This window comes from Periplaneta americana, chromosome 14, assembly GCF_040183065.1.
Source record: "Periplaneta americana isolate PAMFEO1 chromosome 14, P.americana_PAMFEO1_priV1, whole genome shotgun sequence".
NCBI classification, from domain to species: domain Eukaryota; kingdom Metazoa; phylum Arthropoda; class Insecta; order Blattodea; family Blattidae; genus Periplaneta; species Periplaneta americana.
In genome coordinates, this window is record NC_091130.1 from 120020795 (window position 1) to 120034541 (window position 13747).

The following is a 13747-nucleotide window of genomic DNA, read 5'->3' on the forward strand; positions in this document are numbered from 1 at the left end:
CAATTTAAGAGAGCTGTGTATTATGATAATAAATGATGGAAAGAATTTTAGTTTCGTCATTTGATTGTGCAGAAATTTGATCTGAAATGTAACTTTTCGTTCTGCAAAGGAATTTTACAATACAGTATAGTCTCGTTAATCCGAACTAATAGGGACCAAGACCTATTCGGATTAAAAGATTTTCGGATTAACCGAAATATTTCCTGTAATGCAATGCATACTATTCACGAGCGTGATGGTGGTGGGAGTACCCTGTTGCTATTTTTAGAACCACAACTAACAGGTCCACTTCATTACAACAACAGAAAATCACTGATTTCATGAGCATGACAGATGTGTAAATTATGTCCAGAAAACACTAATTGTTGTAAGTACCCTTGAATGTGCTATTTTCATAATTTTTTAAAGTATAAATTGAATGAATTTATAAATTTTTTCCTTTTTTGCTACTTTGTACTTACTTACTGGCTTTTAAGGAACCCGGAGGTTCATTGCCGCCCTCACATAAGCCCGCCATTGGTCCCTATCCTGAGCAAGATTAATCCATTCTCTACCATCATATCCCACCTCCCTCAAATCCATTTTAATATTATCTTCCCATCTACGTCTCGGCCTCCCCAAAGGTCTTTTTCCCCTCCGGCCTCCCAACTAACACTCTATATGTATTTCTGGATTCGCCCATACGTGCTACATGTACTATTGTACTATTATAATACATTTTTTTAAAATAATTTTGTTCGGATTAACCAGATTTTGGATTAGCATAATTCGGACTAATGAGACTCTACTGTATTACATTTGTACTCAGTACTCCTACATCTGCGATCTGGTAACTGTTGATATATCTGGTACACAAAAGTTACACCGCTGTACTTTTTCCCTTTCTCTCACTCATGCCGTTCACCACAATTTAATGGTAGAACCAGTGAAGGAAGTGAAATGGTATGCACCAGTATGGAATACCGTCACTGGTTTCTATGGCCAGAAAACATATTGTTAGTGAAAAGTGATATACCATCACTGAAAAATATGATCCATAAAAATTTGTTTATATATATTTCTTCACAGCAAAGTGTACTACCTGTTTGCTTCGTAAATCTAAACCACAGCCTTCTGGAACTATATTTAACATGTATTTAGATAAGTTTATTTGATAAGTCAACCCCTGGAATGCTTATAACACTATTATTTCAAGTATAGAAGGCTGTGGTCTGTAGCTTGTGGTGGTCATTGTTGCCAATTTAGTGACTGTATCATTCTTGTTGTTGTTGCACTTTTTTATTAATAATTAAGTAAGGAACTTTGAAGCTTTAACATTATTTTAAATGATAAGTCTCAGTGGACATTGCAAAACAATCTAGTAAATAACTGAAGTAACTTGAAATTATTTTATGAAGAAATTTAATGTGTTGCGTAAACTTCAAAGATTTGCATTACTGACTGCACAAAACAGTTTATTGTATACATCATGTACGTGTATGTTGTAAGGAAGGGAGTATGTCTTTTTTAAATCAGGTTATGCCAGGGGAAAATCTTGGGGTAGCATACCATCTCTGGTTTTTTTCCACTTCCCTCACTGGGTAGAATTGTAATCACATGGAGCTAGAGCCATGGTGTAAAACTAGTTTGAATATCCCAATAGCACAGAAATATCAGGAGATAGAATTTAAACAAAACTTAATTGCTTCAACACACAATGAACAGCTTTTCTCTCTGAAGATTCCATGAATCAACAATATCATTCGAGTATGATTATTCCTATGTATTTCTTAAGTGTAAGTGATCAAATTTTTTTCTTGTGTTTCTGTTTGTAAGTTGTGAATGTAGCATTATAGTCACAGAATTTGAAGCTGTGCTGAAGGATCAGCTACGCATGCAACAAATTTATTACAGTTTTTTGCCTGACAGTGACAAACACTGCACAAAAACAGTTGGTACTTTTGTGATTAATTCCTAAATTAAATTTTTAATTGCGAAAGCTGTAAAAACTGTAAGTCAATCTGTTTCTTAACTTTTCTGATACTTTTTTTCTTCTGCATTATTAAATACTGGAAGTGATACAAGGAAGGTAAGTTATTTTAAGTTTAATTACTTTTGGTTTTTTAGTCTTGTATGTGCATAGAAATACTGTCGTACTTTGATTGCTGGAGGGAATGTAGACATTATGTAACATGATAGCAGCAATCACAGTTCACCATACAGGAAGCATATGCTTGCATGAAACTAATGCGAGTTTGACATGTGTGAGTGTGTGTGCTCATGTGTGTGTGTACACCAATGACTGCAGTTTAATGAAACGATTGCTACATCCTCTCCATCTGAACTACATCATTAGTAGCCAATGATACTTCATCCACCTGCAATTGTGCGATAAAAATACAACAAAACATCTTTCATCTGCACTGATGAGAAGGATACTTCATTTTGCAGAGACAAATTCTTCAGAGGCACACAATACTGTGTATTGTCTTTCCAGAAACTCTTGTGTATTGATTTGAATCTCTTACAGAGGTTTGTGCCAGATTTTAGAGAGCAGTGTATCATGATAATAAATTATTAAAAGAATTTTAGTGTAGCTTCTTTTCCTGGTTTGGTTGTGTACTAGGTGCTTGTTACTGCTCTTTATGTAGTCATATGTTTGACCAGCCTCATGGTCTAGTGGTCAGAGCTTCTGGCTATAGTACATGAGGTCCCGGGTTCGATTCCCGGCTAGAGCACAGGAATTTTTCCTTAAAGGGGATTATTCCTGTGTTCGTCCATGGTCTAGAATTTAGGTTCAGTTTAGATTTAAGACCTCTCCTGGCACCACCACATCATAATCATCCTATCACATCATCGGGGTAATGTAACTCCGCCTTCCAGGCGCCCCAACCTCAGAAGTGGGTTACAACTAAGCCACGGCCAGGAGAGAAGACCAGAAATGTCGAAAAGACAACCTGGTGGCATTGGATTAAAAAAAAATGTTTGTCTGTTGGAATTTTTAGTGTGGTTTGTTATATTTTGTTGATATTTAATGTTGTGCTAGGGATCTGTCAAACCACTTGAATATTTTCCCCTAAATGCATTTATATTACACTGCGTTTTATTCAGACAAATGTTTTAAATGTATTGAACATATTAAAAAATCTTGCATGAAACACGTGTTTTGAATGACATTCACAGTCACGTGTGCTGAAATTTCATTAGCTGGGACCAACTAACTCACGTGTCATTTGCCTTATACTCATTTTGTCATCTGTAATAGTCGATAAGGTATTTTTGCTTCTCTTGAGCTTTGTCTTTGTAACGGAGTGAAATAAAATTAACACTACTACAGAGCAAGTCAAACCTGATTGGCACTCCTGTCTCTCAGCATTAAAGTCTGGCATGCACATTGTCAGCTCTTGCAGATAATGTTCTTCCCATTTCATGGCATTACAGTCTGACAAAATGATCTTTTACGTAACTAGTGAAGTGTTCTTTTAAGAAAATGGAGAGAATCTTACATGAATTTCAGAGCATTTGCACAAAATGTCTTTCATTACGGTGTATACACGAGGTTGGGAAAACTTAAAGCACCAATTGTCATGCAGCAATCTCACAACACTGTAAGAATCCCGGCAATATAAGTTTTCTTTAAAGCCAGCCAAGGATACAATGCATGGATTTTCCTTATTAGTTCTTGCACTATGCATGTGACACAATTCTGCTCTCACTTCACATTGTTAATCTCAGTTATCTGTCTAAATTATGTTGAGAAATACGTATTTTCAAACATGATTTGGTACACAATATAACTACTGTTGAAGACTCCAATCTTGGAACTTGCGGGTGAGCTAGTGGAGTGAAGCAGGGAATCAAAAACAACAGATAACGTACTGAGGCTTGTGTATTATCATTGCACGTGTTCAATATTACAAGACTTTCTGAAAATAATTTCACCCATCGTAGACTGGAGATCGAGGTACAGTATCTGGTGCAAATAAATGAATTCCAGAGCAAGGGACAATAAGTTTTTTATGTAGACGAGACCTGGGTGAATAGCAATATGACATTTCGAAAATGTTGGCAAAATGAGAGTGTAAGTGTCCACACGAACTGAGAAGAATTGTGTTGACAAATTGAAAATATAGAAAAACAATAGGGTACTGCGAAAAACATGGACTCCAATCATACAGTATATGATTAATAAAATTATTAGGCTTGTAATGTTGGGGACCGATTATAGAAGTTGACTGCAGTATTGTACATAGGCCGGGGACGTGAGCTAGTACGAGGACATTGACTTGGTTCTGTGATCGATTACACCAGCGTTGTCAGACAGAGCCTAAACGGAGCAGAGTGTTCCACTATAACTTGTTGCTTGCTCCGGTGCTTCCACAGACATAAGCAAGTTCACGCTCCGACTGCGTTGTCAGACAGAGCCTAAACGGAGCAGAGTGTTCCACTATAACTTGTTGCTTGCTCCAGTGCTTCCACAGACATAAGCAAGTTCACGCTCCGACTGTACGTCTTTAACTCCACAACCGGTTTCGGAGCTTACAACTTTGACACTACTGGATTACACGAATAACAAGGTGCACATAATCAAATCAGGACAGGTCTAAAAGTAAACATACGCTACATAGCATTACAAAGATGTATTTTTACCTTTCGTTATGTGCAGAAGGACTATCATAGAATTATTCGTGGGTTTGAGTTTCTATCTTTCTTTGCTTGTGTTACAATGTCTCTGTATATAATATCGCTTGTAACCTCGTATATTTATATTGCATAATTTACATAAAATATTCTCGCCATTCATTTTAAACTCTCACCAAATTCCGCTGCAGAAATATGCGCCCGAGAACCTTCGGCTTATTATTCAGCAGCTACACTATTTACGCATGCTAGAGTACTGACTGGTGAACGGATAATCAACTTGAAACCACTATAACGCATCGTATCAGTCCCCAACATTACAAGCCTAATTATTATAAATTTAAAGGGGCTTAGACAGTGGTAGTGATAGTGATGACGGTGATGACAGTAGGGGTAGTGAAAACAGTGACACTGCACCTGAATATGATGCTGACATGACTTGCTCAACAGCTTCCGCTGTGAAATAGGAACAGAACACAATTTTTAGACATCTGGTAGCGGACTAGCATTATTAATAGGGGTCAGTATCGTGAACTGCAGGGTCGCATTACGTTGCTGTCGGGTTCCAAGATTAGAGTCTTCAACAGTATATAGTTTCTTTATTGAAATATATCTACTGAAAAAACCATATGAGTTGTTTACATAAGTTTTGACAGCACTTTCCAGAGGCAATAGAACCATTCGAACATAATGTTAAATTATTTTATTAGTGTTGATAAGGATGAAATAGCATGACTATTACATAATATTAGTGACATTGAACTCCAGTAAGTGTCTCAGAACGTCATATATTGCTGCAACATGTTTTTTAGAATGCAATGGAAGACATTCTGAGTAACTGCTCTGAAATTCAGTTAAGTTTCTTTCCATTTCCTTAAGTAAATAATTCACTAGTTACGCAAAAGATCACTTGCCAGACTGTAGCGCCATGAGACGAGAACTTTATCTACAAGAACTGGCAGTCTGTTTGCCAGAATGTAGTGCTGAGAGACAATAGAAGTGCAAGTTCTTTAAGTTTGACTCATCCTGCATTTATCTTCATCCCATACTGCCCACAGCTGTCATTTACCTCCAGTAATACTTTAGCTTCCCATTGCTTTCCTCACACTAATCTCTCTTTCACATCTTGAAAAGTCTCAGGGTACCCTCTGTATGGAGGTGATGAGAGTGGATTTGACTAATTAGGCCTTCCGGATTTCACAAAAATTCACAGCAAGGATTAAATATCAGTTCTATTAGTGTTTTTTGATCTGATCAGAGACTGGGAATTTCAAGTTATATGTTATTTTAATTAGGTACTGGTGCTTTGTTTCTTGTTGTATTTGTGCTGAGAAGGAATGGAGTCAAAATGTTAATACACATAGGTGTCTCCATACTAAAAAATTGAATAATTCATCTCTTGAACATTTTTAGCTTTGAGTGTAAGTTGAGTCTGGGAGGATTTCACACCAAAATGGCAAGTGGCATATGACAAATGGCAGGTGACAAGTGACAAATGGCATGAAGGTTACAGACCAAAGTGGCAATTATCAGTGGCAAATATTTTCTTTTGCTTATTTCTCAGTTCTGATGATGATGTTGATATAATTATTGCTTTGACCGCTGTTGTGATTGCCAGAAGAAGAAGAAAAAAGAGGAGGTATTGAGTACATTCATATCTGAGAGACAATGTAGATATTCACAGCACTTACGTAGTCTAAAGGCAAGTAGAGATGCATTCAGAGAAATTGTAGGAGTTTTACAGTGGATGTCGGCATTTCATCTCACTGCTTCAATTTGTATCAAAATTACACTGCCTTACCCTATATTATTCTTAGTATTTGTGGAGGAAAATTGTTGAGCCACATGATTCCATGCCCTGTTCTGCTTATCCTTCATGCTGTAATTTGGTACATATCATACAAACATTAATAATTACTATTTAATACGAGAAAAATTCGTACCTGCACTGGGAATCGAACCCAGGACCTTTCAGCTCTGCGCGCTGAGCACTTTTTCCAACTGAGCTCTGCCGGGACACGATCCACTGCACCGGCCGAACCCCTCTCGTTATTTTGAGAGGTCCTGGGTTCGATTCCCGGTGCCGGTACGAATTTTTCTCGTATTAAATAGTAATAATACATATTGGCTACTTCATAGTAGCCGTGTAGTATTCAATGAGGTGGGCGAGACCTCATACAAAATGAATATGTGATGTAAACATTAATAAGATTCAATAACTTCAACAAACAATGTTGAAGGCCTCACTTTCTGGAAAAGATACATGTTGAAATATGTTAATAATAGATAAAACAGAAACTGAACATCAGATACTCTGTGCAGTCTGGTTGAAACTTGGATCATTCACTATGCATGTGCGACTCTGGTGACAAGTTGCACTCTCTACAAAGAAAATGGACCGGTGCGATATGCAAGTGGCTTCAAAGAGACACATGGCAAATATGACGAGTCATGCCACTTGTGTATGGAAAGTTTAATTTGTTCGTTTTCAAGTGACATGCCATATGCAATGTGTTACTGTAGTGTAAAAACTCCCTAAATAGAAATAAGGATTACAATAAGTGCTAGGTTTTTTTGTTAGGAATGATAACTTCCTTCTACCTACACTATACATTATAATCAGTCAAGTAGACTCTGAACTGTGAGGTTGGATCTTTTATTTATACTTTCTCAACAACTCGTTAATAATATTCATGTTATGTAGTGTGGCTTGCATTTTATGGTATAGTTTTTGCAGGAAATTTCAGCAATACTGGTTTATCTGATACTAGTGCCATGGATGAATATATAATAAGATGCGAAACTTACTGAGTTTCCTGTAACACATACTAGAGGTGCTATTGTAGAAATTGACCTTGCTGCCACCAGTTGGGAGGAGGGGCGTTATTACATCTAGCAGCGCACCAAGTAGCGAAAAGAGTAATTACTCCATGCATTTAGCAGCGCACCTGGTGACGAAAATATTAAACTGTGCAGAAAGTATTCCCTCCCACCCTCATCGATATTCAAAACTAACCCAATTTAAAATAAAACATTACATTTTTATTCCTCACAGCATCTTCTACTGAAAATTCTTACCGGAGCCAACAGGAAGATAAAAGAGACTCTACTCGTATTTTACACTACCCGATTAAAATTTAACCAGACAGAGACAAAAAATAAAGCAAAAGGTTAGATAACTGGAATTGTATTATTTGGGTATTTATTGTACAGCACAATGGAAAAGTCTGCAAGAACTACTTAGATAGTTCAATTTATTATATTACTTTTACTTTACAATACATTCAACAACACTATTTTTACAAAGTCCATAAACATCACTGTTTAACATACACTGCTTATACACACACGTATCACTTTATGTTCACTTATTAGCAAGTTTCTGTCTGCCATCTCGTCTCCTCGAGCAATATCTCGAACCGTCTCGAACGGATAAATAGAGAACTCTGGGTAATGTACCCAACATGTAGTTCTAATGTTCACCACCTACGACGTTGAGCACTGATCATCTTATTTCAGCCCCCCGCCGCCAGATGGTGTTGACCGCAGTTTCACATCTTATTATATATTTATCCATGCTAGTGCCAACAGCTGCATGATCTATCATGATAGGATTCAAATGATCATACATTTAGATCTGCTTCCTGCTGGAATTTCTTGGGATTTGCTCCTTTGCTCACTGGATTGTAATTTCAATCCCTGATCCATGTTTTTCAGTAGTAACGAGTCATTGCAAAAAGTCTTCCTCTCAATCAGAAATCTGTCAGTGACTGCACTTGTAAAACGAATTTGGTCCCATTTGTAAGTCAGCCAGTGAGGAACCTGTGTGACAGAAACTTAGCTTCCTCCCCATTTTCCTGCCCCCCTCTCCATTAAGTATCAGTCAAAATACGAAGTGCAGAAACAGACATTCTGCAATCTCATTACAGAACAATTTTTGACTCCCAGTAGACCAGAACCAAGGATATATCACTAGCCTGTGAACTGGAGACTGTCTACATAAGTTTGACTTTAAGAATGTTAATGTAACTATAGTCCCGTTGCTCATATTTCCGGCAGCCAATCACGTTGCAGGTCGGCTACATTTAAACGTGTGCATCTTGTGATTCGCTAATGACGTTATGCATTTCCTAAGGTTTGATAAATGCTTAATATAATTGCCCGCCATTTTGGCTCTTTCGTTGGCATTCAAAGAAAGCACATGAGGACGTTATTTGCTGCTCAATCATTTGCTGAATTACAGTGCGTTTGATTTATTATCATAGGAGCTATGACATGATGTTTAACTGTGTGGCAAATAGATTCCTCATCTGGTAGCTCGGCAACGAAAGAACAAAAATGGCGAACGATGCTACCTACCTAGACTTTATAGAGCCTTCACTTCCTAAGATGTAAGTAAAGAGGAGGAGTCATGCCAGGAATAACAGCGTCGCGACTATAACATGCCATTTCTGTCTTCATTTATTCTTTATCCATACTTCCTGGGGGACAAAGCTAATTGGGACAAAAACCATGGTAGAAATGATACTTAACCCTTGCGGTGAATTTCGGTGGGCCTAATTAGTCAAATCCACTCTGTTCACCTCTACACCTCTATGCTGGGGCCCCTGAGGTCTTTTAAGATGCGAAAGAGAGTGGTGTGCTGAAAGCAATGAGAAGCTACTACATTTATCTTTCCAAGAAAAACTGCAAACATGGCATGTTAAGTTTTTCCACAGTTAAATGAAGTAGTGTTGGAAAAAGTGGATGAAGAAAGAATGATGCTGAAACTGATCAAGAAGAGAAAAGGAATTGGTTGGCTCACTGGCTGAGAAGAAACTGCCTACTGAAGAATACATTGAAAGGAATGGTGAATGAGAGAAAAGTTCGGGGCAGAAGAAGATATCAGAGGATAGATGACATTAAGATATATGCGAAGACTAAAAGGAAAGCAGAAAATAGGAGAAGTTGGAGAATGCTGGGTTTGCAGTGAAAGACTTGTTCTTGGGCAGAAAACTATGAATAAATGAATGAATGAATGAATGTACTTGCAGCATCTAAAAGTTGATTACACTATGTCCACAATACAGTCTATAAACAAGTGGCCATAATTGGGAAATGTAAATGATTGTCTTTAGGTTATATGGTATTTTGGGAGCTTTTTAGATGTTTCCTTTCTTCTTCCAGTACTATACATTCCAGAAGAAAGTGTTCAATTGTGTCGTTTCTTGTATGATGCCTGGAACATCTTGATGGTATTGAAAGGTTGAATCTGTGTACGTAATGTTCATTGACAAGATGTTCAGTTCTACCTTTGACTGCAAATGTTTGGTAAAAGTTCGTCATTGCCTTTGTTACATGATAGCCATTCCTGCAGCCGTTAGATAAGTGAAAGTGAATAGATCATGTTTTATGGATTTTTGAAGTGATAAGTTTGGAAGTAAGTTTGAGTGCAATTTTGCAGTTGTCAACTGTTTAATTTCTAATCATGTCACAGTGACTTTGTATTCATTGTAGTATAATTTCTTTGTTTCTTGGTTTTATAGTAACTTCTGGATTGTAGATGTTCTGAAAGAACCAGTAGGTTTGTAGCATACTATTGGATGGCAGCTTTGGAGTCAGTGAGTCTGTGATCTGACAGCTGTGTAGAAGAACAGCTTCAATGACCAATAGTCCTGCACCAAAGCTAGATGTTGCATAGTTAGGTATGTAGAAGTGGGCGTCTCCTTTAGGGATGTAATATCCAGTTACAACAGTTTCTTCGTCTAGATCCACTGATCTGTCAGAATATGTATAAGAATTCTCTAAAAGTCCCATTTATTGTTCTCGTTTTGAAAAAATTCCAGGTAAGTATAGAGAGTATTACACTTTAGGGAGGGATTTCATTTACATTTGATATTGTTTCGATTAACTTTGTTTCTGTCTTCATGCAACAGAAACATTTGAGCACTTATGATTATAAGTAAGGAGCGGATTTCTATGTAATTAAATATTATTTTTGCGTGTGATACAACACAATTAACAAAGTTAAAAATTCCGAACATGAAGTTTCAAGTTTAAAACCCGAATTTTATTTCACATAAAAACACATATTTTCACAAAAAAAAATTATGTAAATACATATTTTCAGGAAATCTATTATAAACACATAAATCTTGGAGTTTTTTTTACTTAAATAATTATTTACAAGAACTTTTAAACATTTTAAAACTAAATCAGTTATGTCACTCAGAAGTACGTTATCTTTTTAAGAATTCTTGGTTGCTTCGTGTTTCTAAGTGCTGTGTGGTGTATCCGTGATCCATCTTTGTAATAGTATCGCCTCAAGTTCTGAGAACTGCTAGGCAGCATATCAGTGTTATTATTAGAGAATAAATTAACATAGACAAGGAGGAGAGATCTTGCAACACATAATTAGGAATGTTTGTTGCTGAAGATGATTTCATTCCACGCTTTGTTTGTGAAACACAACAGATAACAGCTCGGGTATGAACATTATTTAATTTAAACAAATCTCTCGCCTCTCACTCATGTCCATCAAGTAAGACAATATATTTTGTTGTGATTCCCTGTTATCGGGCTTCGTCAATCGATATCCTTCAAGCTATACTGAAAGATGGTTGTTTAAAAAACGATTTGGCTTTCCTATTAGAAAATCTAAGCTTTTTGTGTGACACCATGAAAAAGCTCGAAACATGCAAAAACCTGTTGTCTGAAACAGGGAGATGCATGTTGTGGAAATTAAACTAGACTCACTATCAGGTTTAGAAATACAAGTACTAAGGGACAAATTCCAGAATGTGTTTGGGAAAAACAGTGGATATAAAAAATGTGTAAAGTTGCTCAAGTATTGGAGGGTGTGCCTGTAGGTGAAATTGACGGTGTTTGTGTTATTCCTCTCTTTAAATATGCACATCTGACGTCCTGTGATGCGGGAAGATCATTTTCACAGTATAGGTTGTTCAGAGATAATCGGCATGCATTTGTGATGGAGAATTTGGAGATGACCTTTGTTGTTCACTGCAATTCTCGGCCAACTACTAGCACTCAAGTGTGGTTGGTGAGTATCTAGTAACATTTTTTTTTGCAAGCTAAGTAAGGTAGTTTTGTCATACTTAAAAAATATATATATATTTTTTTTATTTTTAGCAAATATTTTCGTACTCTTTAGCACATAAAAAATAAATATATTTAAATTTTTAGCACATAAAAATCCGCTCCCTAATTATGAGACATTACCCACTGCACCACTGATTCATTACACAACATAAGAAGTAGGAATTCAGTATATGCTGAATATGATTTGTTGTTTTTCTACAAGGGTCGTTTGAAAAGTTCATGGCCTGACAAAAATTAAACTAGGATTATTCTGAAATAAACTTTATTTCTCAACATAATTCCCCCACAGATTCAAACACTGGTTTACCAGTGCTGCAATACTGCTATACCCTCCTTGTACGCAGATTCCTCGAGATCAGCAAAAAAGTCTTCCGCTGTTGCAATAACTTTGTTTGACAAAAATTTCCTCCCAGCCAAGTGAATTTTGAGCTTTGAGGGGAAGAAAGAAGTCTGAGGTTGCGAGATCTGGTGAGTAGGGGGTGGGTGTGTAGCAACAATTCGAACTGTGATTCGTTTAGTTTAGCAACCATGATAGCAAACATGTGAGCAGGTGCATTATCGTGATGAAACAGAGTTTTCTTCTTGGCCATACCTATCTTTTCTCGCGAATTTTTCCTTTAGTTCCTGCAAGAGATTTAAATAATATTCTCTGGTTTATGTTCTCCTCTTTGCTGGAAAGTCAGTCATGATTATCCGCTTAGAATCTCAAAACACGGATGCCATAACTTTCCCAGCCGATTGAACTGCTTTTGCTTTCTTTGGAGGTGGAGAATCACTGTTTCCAGTGTTTCGACTGCTTTTTGTCGCTGGTATGTAGTAGTGGGTCCAGGCCTCATCAGTGGTTACAAACTGCCTAAAAAATAGAGCGAATTTGCTCAAATTGAGTCGGACGATCCCTTGATATTGGATGTGCTTTGGTTCCAGTGTTAACAAATGTGGAACCAAACTTGCGGAGACATTAGACATACCCAAGAAATTGACTAAGATGTCCGTTCAGTTTAAATATGCATAACCTCACTAATTTCCGGCATTTTCATTTGATGGTCATTCAACATTTTTTTTTTTTTTTTTAATTTATTGGTCTGACCCAATATTTTGGGTTTGCCCTGTGACACAGAATAGCGCACAATAAAATTTAAAATGAAAAATTATATAAACAGGTTTCAGACAAATTGATTAAGATATAAGAAAAAAAATAGAACCAAATGTAATTTAAATTGAATGTACATCATAAAGATGCTGACAAAATATCGCTACAGAAAATTTTATTATGGTGGTGACGATGGCATCTTGAAGATCTCTCGTCAGCTTGTATTTTTCCCTCCACTTTACAAAGGCTTTTGGAATGGTGCCTCTCGCTACGAAGAAGAGACCAGTAACTGTGATTTTTTCTATGTTGTATTTCACCGATAGGTACTGAATCGTGGGTCGTAGATTTTCTTTTTCTCTTCATTCACTTCAGATGGTTGAGTGGCTGAGATTTCAAATCTGATTGTAGATCATTTATTTCAGCTGTCTTTTTATTTCTATTTATAGCTATGATATCGATCCTACGATTTTTGTGGATTTTTTCTAGGATTTCTTCACTTGTTGCTGTTACTGGATGTCCACTAAGGGTGTTCTTTTCAACACTCTCTCGACCATTTTTAAATAATGCGGCCATTTTTTCACAGTCGAAAAATTAGTGGATTCTCCCAGTGTAGCTTCCATGTCTGCTTTAATTTCTGCAGGACACATTCCCATTTTACAAAATATTTAATGACAGCATGAAGCTCAATGTTTTCCATTTTTGCCAATCTGTTCAGTGCACTAACTTCAAAATTAAATTACACAAAAGTCATCATCATCTTCCAAATATGTACACAAAATGTAATCAACAGAAAATTATGATTTTTCGTGCTTGAACTAATGTAAAATGACCACTGACAATGGCGACACTGTTGACACATTTTCAATGTCACGAACTTTTCAAACGTACCTTGTAAGCTGTAAAGTTTTTTTTTTTTTTTTCTTCGTATGATGTTGGTTA

At 36.7% G+C, this 13747-nt stretch overlaps 1 protein-coding gene across 4 annotated transcripts in view; it reads left to right on the forward strand.

Annotated features, from left to right (window-relative positions):
• LOC138713712 (probable ribonuclease ZC3H12D) overlaps positions 1 to 13747 on the forward strand; it is a 91625-nt gene that overhangs the window by 27891 nt on the left and 49987 nt on the right. For all 4 annotated transcript variants that reach the window (XM_069846015.1, XM_069846018.1, XM_069846014.1 and 1 more), the window contains exon 2: positions 10146 to 10304. The gene's annotated coding sequence lies outside the window, so the exon portion shown is untranslated. The remainder of the gene's footprint in view (positions 1 to 10145; positions 10305 to 13747) is intronic.